The sequence below is a fragment of the Schistocerca americana genome, chromosome 1, assembly GCF_021461395.2.
Source record: "Schistocerca americana isolate TAMUIC-IGC-003095 chromosome 1, iqSchAmer2.1, whole genome shotgun sequence".
In the NCBI taxonomy this organism is placed as follows: domain Eukaryota; kingdom Metazoa; phylum Arthropoda; class Insecta; order Orthoptera; family Acrididae; genus Schistocerca; species Schistocerca americana.
Window position 1 is genome coordinate 203,591,972 of NC_060119.1, and position 12,020 is coordinate 203,603,991.

The 12,020-nt window shown below is 48.6% G+C and overlaps 1 pseudogene; it reads left to right on the forward strand.

The window, feature by feature from the left end:
• The first annotated feature begins 1,375 nt into the window (after positions 1-1,375).
• LOC124557005 lies at positions 1,376-1,493 on the forward strand (annotated as a pseudogene).
• Positions 1,494-12,020: the final 10,527 nt, after the last annotated feature.

Consider the following 12,020-nt stretch of genomic DNA (forward strand, 5'->3'; position numbering starts at 1 on the left):
TGATCTTTCAAGTGTTGTGTCAATAAGTCACAGTCTTCCTTCGCCTTCGCCACACCATTTCCTATGTCGTCGTTCCAGTTTCAGCTATTCTCATTGGAATGTCTAACTATTTAGCTGAATTCACAGCTTTTAGATTTGAGTGATTTATCGCGTAATCTAAATTTAGCGGATTCCCTTTAGTACTCATGTACCCACATTTTTCGTTAGCCAGAGTCGATTTTCACTTTTCGCACCACACAGATACCTTGTATAAACCATTTTACAATTCGTTTTGATTATCTGACGACTTTACGAGATGATAAATGACAGCATCATCTGGAAATGCTCTAACAGGATTGGTCAGATTGTCTCCTAAATCGATTTTACAGATCAGGAACAGAAGAGGGCCTATAACACTTCCTTTGGAACGCTAGATATCTCGACTTCTCTGACAGGAAACCACGTACCGAGTCCCACAACTGATACTCCGTAGGCACACATCATGATGAGAAGTCGGTTGTGAGTAACTGTGACAAAAGCGTTCTTGAAATTTAAAAAAGTGGAGTCAATTTAGATATCCTGTCGAAAGGCAGGCTCTGAGCACTATGGGACTTAACTTCTGAGGTGATCAGAACTTAGAACTACTTACACCTAACTAACCTAAGGACATCACACACATCCATGCCCGAGGCATCCTGTCGAAAGCACCCATTATTTCGTGCGAATATAGAGCTATTTGTGTTTCACAAGAACGACATTTTCTGAATCCATGAGGACTGTTTTTCAATAGATCGTTTTCTTCAAGATAATTCATAATGTTCGTACACAGTATACGTTTCAAACTCCTACAGTATATCGATGACCGCAATTCGGAGGTTACTGGTATTTCCTTTCTTGAGCACTAGTATGATGTGTGCAACTTCCCAGTCGCTTAGGAAAGCTCTGGGCTGGTGCTCAATCTACGCCTTCGAAAATAGGCGTACGAGAACAGTTAAAATACTATAACACAGAGAACAAAGTTTACGTGATACACTCAACAAATGCAGCGCTCACCTTCCTCCCTTAGGTTAACTGAACACTACGGTCGCAGGATAGTCTATTCGCGAGATATACGTTGAAGGAAGCAACATACTGGTTGAATCTCCTAATACATTGCACCCCAGAATTTCAACAGTATACCACACCGTGCCGCACAATGACCCTCTGCCACTGAGCTGGACAAGCATCTCCGCTGCGCTTTCGCGCTTTGCTAATCGACCCCGTAGCGAAACACGCTGTTCTTCTCTTCAGTGTTTCCTGTCTGGTACAGACAGACCTGAGAAACTGTTCTCTAGTCCCCAGACAAAGAAATAAAATAGTACTAACAAACAATAATGCCATCTGATTACTAATCTGGCCCAACGGCCTTGCCGCAGTGGTAACACCGGTTCCCGTCATATCACCGAAGTTAAGCGCTGTCGGGCTGGGCTAGCACTTGGATGGGTGACCATCCGGCCTGTCCAGCGCTGTTGGCAGGCGGGATGCACTCAGCCCTTGTGAGGCAAACTGAGGGGCTACTTGACTGAGAAGTCACGAAAACTGACAACGGCCGGGAGAGCGCTGTGCTGACCACATGCCCCTCCATATCTGCATCCAGTGATGACTGTGGGCTGAGGATGACACGGCCGCCGGTTGGTACCGTTGGGCGTTCATGGCCTGTTCGGACGGAGTATAGTTTAGTTTAGTTTTAGATTACTGATCTCGGACCCATTGATAGTCTACTGGTGCTCATTTGGTTGTCACCAGTTTCATATCGAGCGGTCTAGGGCGCTGCAGTCATGGACTGTGCGGCTGGTCCCGGCGGGGGTTCGAGTCCTCCCTCGGGCATGGGTGTGTGTGTGTTTGTCATTAGGGTAATTTAGGTTAAGTAGTGTGTAAGCTTAGGGACTGATGACCTTAGCAGTTAAGTCCCATAAGAGTTCACACACATTTGAACATTTTTTTCATATCGAGCTCTTTTGATTTTCAGTTGCAGGCTAACCCTCTAGTAAAAATATCAAAAGAAAAGAGATTCTACTATAGTTTTTCGTGAATTACTGAAGTATCGAAATTTGGACTGGGATTTTGGTTGCTGCGATTTTGGGAGAAGCTGTTAATGTCCTCAAAATGGCAACAGGCGTTAAAAAATCTTTAAGTGTTATACACTATTGGCCATTAAAATTGCTACACCGAGAAGAAATGCAGATGATAAACGGGTATTCATTGGACAAAAATATTATAGTAGAACTGACATGTCATTACATTTTCACGCAATTCGGGTGCATAGATCCTGAGAAATCAGTACCCATAACAACCCCTCTGGCCGTAATAACGGCCTTGATTCGCCTGGGCATTCAGTCAAACAGAGCTTGGATGACGTGTACAGGTACAGCTGAGAATGCAGCTTCAACACGATACCACAGTTCATCAAGAGTAGTGACTGGAGTATTGTGACGAGCCAGTTGCTCGGCCACCATTGACCAGACTTTTCCAATTGGTGACAGACCTAGAGAATATGCTGGCCAGGGCAGCAGTCGAATATTTTCTGCATCCAGAAAGACCCGTACAGGACCTGCTGCTGCAAATGTCGTCGAACTGTTCGTGCAGATGGTTGTTGTCTCGCAAACATCCCCATCTGTTGACTCAGGGATCGAGACGTGACTGCACGATCCGTTACAGCCATGCGGATAAGATGCCTGTCACCTCGACTGCTAGTGATACGAAGCCGTTGGGATCGAGCACGGCTTTCCGTATTACCGTCCTGAACCCACCGATTCCATATTCTGCTAACAGTCATTGTATCTCGACCAACGCGATCAGCATTGTCGCGATACGATAAACCGCAATCGCGATAGGCTACAATCCAACCCTTATCAAAGTCGGAAACGTGATGGTACGCATTTCTCCTCCTTACACGAGGCATCACAACAACGTTTCACCAGGCAGCGTGGGTCAACTGCTGTTTGTGTATGAGAAATCAGTTGGAAACTTTCCTCATGTCGGCACGTTGTAGATGTCGCCACCGGCGCCAACCTTGTGTGAATGCTCTGAAAAGCTAATCATCTGCATATCACAGCATCTTCTTCCTGTCGGCTAAATTTCGCATCTTTAGCACATCATCTTCGTGGTGTAGCAATTTTAATGGCCAGTAGTGTACATTTACAACTTGTTCCACATGGGGGTGTAGCAGCACAGTGAGGACTGCATTTCCCTCAGTTGTGTATGAGCCACAATTTGAAACTTCTGTCTTCAAAAGACGTAATCAGTTCCCTACGTTACAGAAGATAGACCTTGCTCTTTTCACTCCACATAAGTTAGGAACGGCTCTATTATTTGGGTTCGGAAACTCAGTAGAGGTTCACGCCATTGGAGTCATCAAAGGTCGTACATATGCACTCCAGCCAAATTTAGTTTAAACTTCAATGCCGACCGACAGATGTAGGTCCGTTGCGTAAGTATTCTTCTGCACGCACCTGTCACCTGGTATTAATTTTAATAAAAGTTTAAAGTGAACAGTACTCACCAATGTCGCTCCCGTACGCACGCCGCTTCTATCGCACGGCGAGCTTAACCCTCTGGCATTAGAGCCACGGTTTGATAGCTCTAGTAGTACAGTAAGCTTCTACCGTGACTTCTCTTATTTCATCTTAGTCGGCGCATTAAGATTCAGTGTTCTCTCTCTCTTTGTTAGAAATGCATTCACTGCAACATTCCCCACCTTACACAGCAACGCTCTTCGTGTAACTCAAATGAACTGGCCAGGTGGGGCAGCCGCGCTGTCTTTGGCGTCTTGTCACGGTCCGCGCGGTTCTGCCCGCTAAGGACGATACACACACCCATGTCCGAGTCCTCCCTCGAGAGCTTGTGTCGTCCTTAGCGTAAATTAGTTTAAGTTAGATTAAGTAGTGTGTAAGGTTATGGACCTCAGAAGTTTGATCCCATGAGACCTTACCAAATATTTCCAAATTTTCCTCAAATGAATTCGCGTCGAGTTATGTCTGTTCATGTGCTCTTCTGTATAAATTCATGATGTTATCGAAAAATACCGTGTGCTGGATACTGTGAACCTATAGCCTCTGGATACTATTTCTTCTGCTAAAGCTACTATTCCCTTGAGGTGCGACTTTCCACCCCCATTTACCCTCACCACTCCTCCATCAATCACTCCATTTTCCAGTCTCGGTCTCCATACTAATCTAGGACGACAGGTTAGTAGGAACGTTTCCAACGCCTGACATTGTCAGGTCAGAGACTGAGTAGAAAATCAGTATTAGATTACCAGCGTCCAAGTGATATTTACCGCCTCTGTAAATTGAGGCCAGTTGCCTTCATACTATCTGGCTGAGGTGAGTGTGCTGGTAACAGCCAGGGAGAGGAACCAGCACACACTGACGAGCAGTATTCGAGTATTGACTGAACGAGGGTTTTGTTAGTCCAAGTTGTCGGCAGTTGTGTTGAATGAGCTGCTCTGATATGTTCCTGGTTGACGACTAGTGAGCCACATAATCGCACTTCGACCGATCCGCCAAATCACACGACCTTAATTCTGTATCAGTTGCCTGAAACTATTCGGATCAGTGGGCGCAAGTAACAGTCAGTGTCCTCGGAGATCTTATCAACTACTTTCTTCAGCTGGATATGGCATACCTGAAGAAAGCTGTGGACTCTCTCCCTCGCCGAGCTGTGGCCATCATCGAGGTTGGATTACATTGTAGCAGGTAAAAGAATTTATAAGATTATAACAGGCCATTTTTCCTATTAATTTTTTCAGTTATACACGGACTATCGGGTATAAGTTCAGGTATTTCTGTTACTGACTGACGACGGTGTACTGACAACATTATATCAGTATTTACGTCATTCACGGACTAATGATTCAGCTATTACAAGCTGTATGTTTTTAGGTTGGGTAGTACCTCCTATTACATGTTTCAAGAGCAAACCATTAATGTTTATTTACCCCTGGGCAGTATTACAGGTGTTGACGCGTGGATGCATGGACACAGAATGGTTAGTCCATACTGACAGGGGTCGTTCACTTCCTAGCCCAGGTAGAGCCAAGCAGAAAACTTTAGGTTGTAAATTTTGTGACGCGTTTATAGGAAGACTGTCCGACGCTGAGAGAAAACAACCAACACTCTGATGTATTAAAAATTTATGTAAAAATATTTGCGTTTATATCCGATTCACTCTGTGTAAGGAGAAATCAAAAAGTTTCTGTACGGGGTGTTGGCTCCAGGATGTACACTAAAGAACCTAAGAAAATAGTACAGCTGCCTAATATGGTGGGGGCCCCCCGCGAGCACATCCAAATGCCGCAACACTATGTGGCATGTACTCGACTAGTATCTGAAGTAGTGCTGGAGGTAAGTAACACCATGAATCCTGCAGGGCTCTCCATAAATCCGTAAGAGTACGCGGATGTGGAAGTCTCTGCTGAGCACTACGTTGTAAGGCATCCCAGGTATTCTCAATAATGATCATGTCTGGAGAGTTTGGTGGTCAGCGGAAGTGTTTAAACTCAGACGAATTGTCCTGGAACCACTCTGTAGCAATTCAGGATGTGTGGGGTGTCACATTGTCCTGCTGGAATTGCCCAAGTCTGTCGGAATGCACGAATGCACGAATGAATGCAGGTGATCAGACATGATGCTTACGTACGTGTCACCTTTCAGACTCGTATATAAACGTATCAGGGATCCCATATCACTTCAACTGCACACACCCCACACCATTACAGAGCCTCCATCAACTTGAAAAGTTCCCTGTTGACGTGCAGGCTCCATTGATTCATGAGGTTGTCTCCATACCCTTACATGTCTATCCGCTCGATTGAATTTTAAATGAGATTCGTCCGTCCAGACATGTTTCGAATCATCAACAGTCCACTGTTGTTGTTAACGGGTTTAAGCTAGGTGTAAAGCTTTGTGTCGGGCAGTCAACAAGACTGCACTTGTGGGGCTTTGGCTCCGAAAGCCCATACCGATGATGTTTCGTTAAATGTTTGGCACGCTATCACTTGTTGATGACCCAAAACTGAAATCTGCAGCTGTTTGCGGAAGGGTTCCACTTCTGCACGTTGAACGATTCTCTTCTGTCGTCATTGGTCCCGCTCTTGGTGTATGTTTCTCAGGTCGTAGCGATGTCGAAGATTTGATGTTTCACCGGATTCCTGATATTCGCGGTACATTCGTCAAATGGTCGTACGGGAAAGCCCCCACTTCATCGCTCCCTTGAACATGCTGTGTCCCATGGCTCTTGCGCCGACTATAGCACCACGTTCAGACTCACTTAAATACTGAGAACCTGCCATTGTAGCAACAGTAACTGATCCAACGACTGCGCCAGACACTTGTTGTTTTATATAGGTGTTACCGACCGCAGCGTCCTATTCTCGCTGTTTACATATCTCTCTATTTGAATGCGCTTGCCTATACCAGTTTGTTTAGTGCTTCATTGTATGTAAGCAGGGGATGAATCTGGCAGTCATGTCTTCCGGAGATGCGTGTCATAAATGTAGACGTTATTACCAAATCCGTCCACATAGGACCAACGGGCACATAGTTTCTTGGCTGCCATAGCAGAGACACCGGTAGACATCCATCGGAAAGTGAAGAACGCGCATGCGGCAGAATTTCCGTCCAAAAACACAAATGTGAAATGGTGTGCAAAGGGTTGCTGATGCTTTATGGTAACGCGACCGCAAATCGCAAATGTAGTAGGCCTAACGCAGAAGTAAAGCTAACTCTCGTGGAAGACACTCTAACAAACGGCCTTCAGTTTTGATCTCTTCGCATGTGATACCACGTCTTTGATCCCTTAAAAAAAGGCCTCGAAGGAGCGACGATTCCTGCTGGGCGAGGGTATGCACCATGCAGTGCCAGCCTTTTTCACGCAGCAGGACACGATGTGTTACCAAACAAATGCCTTCAACCTGGTGCGTGGGCGGAGTGATTGCGTAAATGCTCCCAGCGGTTTTGCCTCATTGGCATACCTATTCTCCGATTCCGGACTGTAGGGCCCGCCAACGAAAACTTTTTTTACTGCCCCTTTTACGGTACGTCACACACGGAGGAGCTATGACAATGCATATGATCCTGACGTTGCTTAATCCACGAGATGCTGTAGTGTTACTCAGAACTAATTCGATACCAGCCTCCCAATATAGTGAACCACCAGAAATGTCTCTCGTAGCGATGCACGGGGAGATGTGCAGGAGATAGAGGGCTGCAAGTTTGGTGTCCTGAGAGGATGGAGATGCGTCTTGCCAACCACGTCCCCCCCTCCCCCCTCCCCTGCCGTTCCGCCTCTGGGGATGTCATTAGCAGGAGGCTGGCTCCCATTACTACTAATGGTGCCCGGGCTGCTTCCTTACGGGATTGCTGCTGGTGAGAAGACGCTGCGATCTTCACACAACACAAGCAACCTACTTGATACCCTCCTGTTTCATGGATTTGCTCACGATGAACATATTTAACGCTGTTGGACCAATAAACAAACAGGGGAGAGTAATTTTTATACGGTACTGTATATTACCTCTATGAGTTTTTGCACGTTACTGCACTTTAACTGCCGTTGCAAGTAACATTCTACAGCGCTGTTGTGGTTATATCTTAAGAGCTAATCACACGCATAAAATACAGCTGAGCATATGTTCTGCATTTTTTCCGTTAACTGATGAGTTACGCGGTCTAAAGTATAGGGTGTCTCAAAACCAATGACACGATTTTAAATTGAATTATTTATTAGGAAGGAGGGCTTAACACCAACAAATTGCATACTAAATTACTCTTAAAAGACATATGTTTATAAAAATCCATTATAAATGTTCAATATTTCCTCCACTGGCTGCACGGAAGACATCTAACCGATAGCCGAATACATCGTACACTGAGCGCGAGGTGTCTTCTGTTACTGAAGCTACAGCACCTGATATTTTTAGTTCATCAATGTCACGAGATAAGGGAAAACGTAAACACATTTTTTAACATCTTCCCACAGGAAGAAATCACATGGTGTTAAGTCAGGGGAACTAGGTGGCCAAGAGTGTAAAGCTTGTTCTCGTGGTCCTGTACGACCTATCCAACGTTGAGGCACGAGACTGGCTGCACGCTCCAGGTCAGTGCTCTTAGCGACATCTATCGAATTTTTTCTGAAACTCGAGATCATGCCGATTACATGTAGCGCTGTTTCAGTTACCTAGTGAGATTTGTCTCAATATTATTACAAGTTAAAATCGGGACGTTCATTTTGGGACACCCTGTGTAATATTCTGACATATTAAAGCTCACTATTTATGTATTGTGGAATGTCATCTTGTCAGTTAATTCTTAATTTCGTAGTTTATTATATGGCTTTTCACAAACGATATCCGGCTCCTCAAGCTCCTTTCCGGCCGTACGTGGGGCCTGGACTCCTACACCATACTCCACACCTATAAATCCCTCATCCGCCATATCCTTTGTTACGCCCATCCGGCCTGGATCTCCGCCCCCCCCCCCCTACCTTTTATAAATCCCTTCAAATCCTTGAATGCCATGCTCTCCGCCTCGCCTATCGCATCTGTCTCCCCTCCTCCATGCGGATCCTGAATGATCTCGTTCCGTTCCCCCACCTCCTCCTTTTCCTTGAAAGGATACGCATCCTGTACCCCTCCCGCAAACTCGGTCCTCCTCACCCGCTTGTCTCGCCCATCCTCTCCCACCCCCACCCGCTGCCGTGCCTGTATTCCCATGTCCCACCCAGTCTCCATCTCTCCACCCTCCTAACCCTCTCCCAAGGTGGCTTCCGCCAGCTCTCCCTCCCTGATGATGTCCTCCTTCCCTCCATCTACCCCTCCTATCAACTTTGATCCTCCCCCCCTTTCCTGTGTCCTTTCCATTTGGTACCCTCCCTCCCTTCTCTTTCCTTTTCCCCCGTCCCCTTCCTCCACCCCTCTTCCCCCAGGCTTCCCCTCCCCCTTCCTCCCTTCCCCCTATATCCCCTGCCCATGGCATCTGCTCTCCGCTCTCCCTCTCCCACCTCCCTCCTCCTCTCTTGGCAGGTCCCCGGACTCGTGCACGGTTAGTGAACTTTTGCGCGTCGGAGATCAACGCTTCGTGTTTCTGTGTGTGCCATCGTTTTGTGCTTAAGTGGTTCAGTATTATTCGTTTTGTGCATCTACGTTCACGTGTGACAATTTTCGTCTATGTATGTGTCCAAGCGTCTGAACAAATTTTATCTTGGACTCTACGCCCGTGAACGGCTCCATGTATTTTAAAAAGTGTTTGTCTCCATTTATATGTCCACCATATTTATCTCTCACGTTGTCTTCATTTGTCTCTTTTGTGTTTCTCTGAGGCCAAAGAGCGGTGTAGTATGCTGCTGCTGGCCTGCCTGTAAACAGGTTTCAAAATAACAATAAAGAAAAAAAAACACATCCGGATCTAGAGGGTTGGATCCACTCCTTCCAAAGCATCAGATTGCAAAGCCTGGGCTACTCTCAGGGTGGAATCTCCATCTTCGAAGATTGTGTCTGTCTGTCGGTTGGTCGATCAGTCTGTCTGTCTGCCCGCCTGCCGCTTGCTACTGTAGCTGCTTGTCCGTCCGCGTGCCTGCTCGACGCCGGCGCCGTCGCCGTCGCCGTCGCCGCCGCTGCCTGCTATCCTTCTGTCTGTTCGTCGTCGTCCATCGCCGCCGCCGCCACCGCCGCCGCCTGCTGCCCATCCGTCCATCGCCATTCGTCTGCTATGAGTACTCCCACCTCCACTGTCATCTACACTTCCCCCTCCCACTCCCCCTCTCCCACAGTCACTTCCTGGAGTGCTGCCCCTGGCTTCCCTCCTTACACCTCACCTCCCCTTCCCCCACTTACCAATCCACCTATCTCCTCCCCTGCTGTATATCCAGACCTCTACACTCTTCCTCCAGCGTCTACACCCTTAACCGCTCCCACTACTACCCCCACCCTCACATACGCCTCTGTTGCCGCCTCTGCTGCCACCCCTCAGGTGGTCGGCTTCCCCTCTCTCACCCACCCCGACACTTCGTCGTCTGCATCTCCCGCATGCATCATGTCCTGCCGAGCCACCGTCGCCACCACTGAACTGGCTGCTTCTCCCGGCACCTCCACTACGCCACAGGGATCTGCAACCCGCCACCTCCTTCTCCTCCCCGTCCCTATCCCCTCCTCCCAGCCTCCGGTCTCCAAAAAACCCCAAAAGCGCGTAATTACCGACTCTGCTCCCGCCACTTCCCACAAAAAGTCAACACCACCTCCCCCTCCTCCTGTCGTCTCCATGGACACCACCTCTCCTCCAGCCACCAATACCCTGGCCCCCACCTTCCACACCTTAGTCCTGTCAACTCCCAATCCTAAGTTCCTCGATGCTCGTACCCTCACCGTGGAGATACGAAAGTGCTTACCTGGTGCTCCCATCTCCCAACTCATTCCCCACAGGGACTCTGTCGTTATCAAGTCCCCATCCTCATCCTTTCACACGGACCACGCCTCTCTGACACCCTGCCTTTCCGCTTCCACTCCTCGTCAGCCCCCGCCTCCCCGTCGCCCCCCCTCCCACCTACACCGCTGTGATCACCGAGCTCAGCCCGGTGGTCACGAAGGATGAAGTGTTGGCAGAACTGAACTCCCACCCGGCCTTGGAAATCCGCTCTGCCCGCCATATCCACAACGCTCCTGGTCCCACCTACCTCATGTGGGTCTTCTCTGAGTCCGCCCCCTCCATTGACCATCTCCTCACCCAGGGTGCCCTGATACACCACCGTCGCCACCCTGTCGAATCTTCCAAATCCCCACACTGGACTCGCATTCGGGAGGACAACGGTTCAATCCCGTCTCCGGCCATCCTGATTTAGGTTTTCCGTGATTTCCCTAAATCGCTTCAGGCAAATGCCGGGATGGTTCCTTTGAAAGGGCACGGCCGATTTCCTTCCCCATCCTTCCCTCACCAGAGCTTGCGCTCCGTCTCTAATGACCTCGTTGTCGACGGGACGTTAAACACTAATATCCTCCTCCTCCTCCAAATCCCCTCCCCAATCATACCATTGCCAGTGGTGCCTGATGTACAATGACCACCTGACTCCCAATTGCAAACCCCCCCCCCCCCCCCACCTGTACCCATTGCAAGGCCTCCCACTTTTTTAAAAACTGCCTCAACCTCGCTGCTTCTCCTTCCTGTAACACCTGCAATGGCCCCCATCCCACCTACTCCCACAAGTGTAAAGCTAAACCCCCTCCAGCCACCCCTGAGCTTAGAGTTCCTGTTCGTCCCATTGATCCCCCTGTCCATCCCAACAATTCTCTCCATCCGCCCCCCACGGCCAAGGACATCATCCTTTTCCTTACCGTTGTACTTTAAAACATTCACCCTTTTCAGCGCCCCCACACCTTCCAACAAATCTCTCTTGCCGCTCGCTCCGTTTTCCACCTGAACACTTTCGCCAGTTACTCCCACAACCAAGCCCACTTCACCTTCACCCGCCTCGACACCCTAGTTTAAGCCTCTTCCCTTCCCTCTCTTCCCCCCCTGCTTCCCGCCATGGTGCGGCACGAGTATTGCATTCTTTTCCAGAACATTTGCTCCAACAAATACCTCCTCATGCACACCCTCTCCCACCACCAGGTCGACACCTTCCTGTTGAAGAAAATCTTTCTCCAGCCCCACCATTCTGTCTGCACCTCTCCCTGTATCCTCCACCGCACTGACACTCCTGGTCCTCGTGCGCAGGGTGGAGTTGCGATTGGCCACCTGAAGCATATCCCCGTCCAGCCACAACCTCTCCTCAATGACCCCACTGCACACCTTATCCTCAGGGTCTTCTTCCCCTCCCTCACCATTACCTGTGCCACCATCTATGTCCACTCCACTGCTCCTCTTCCTTATGAATTCATCTCGCACATTGACCGCACCTTCTCCACCTGTGTGATTGCCGCCGACCTTAACATCCATAGCCTCACTCCTACCGCCCTTTGGCAGTGGCATCAGTTCCTCTCCACGATCCAAGGTGACCTTGTTCCCCTTCCC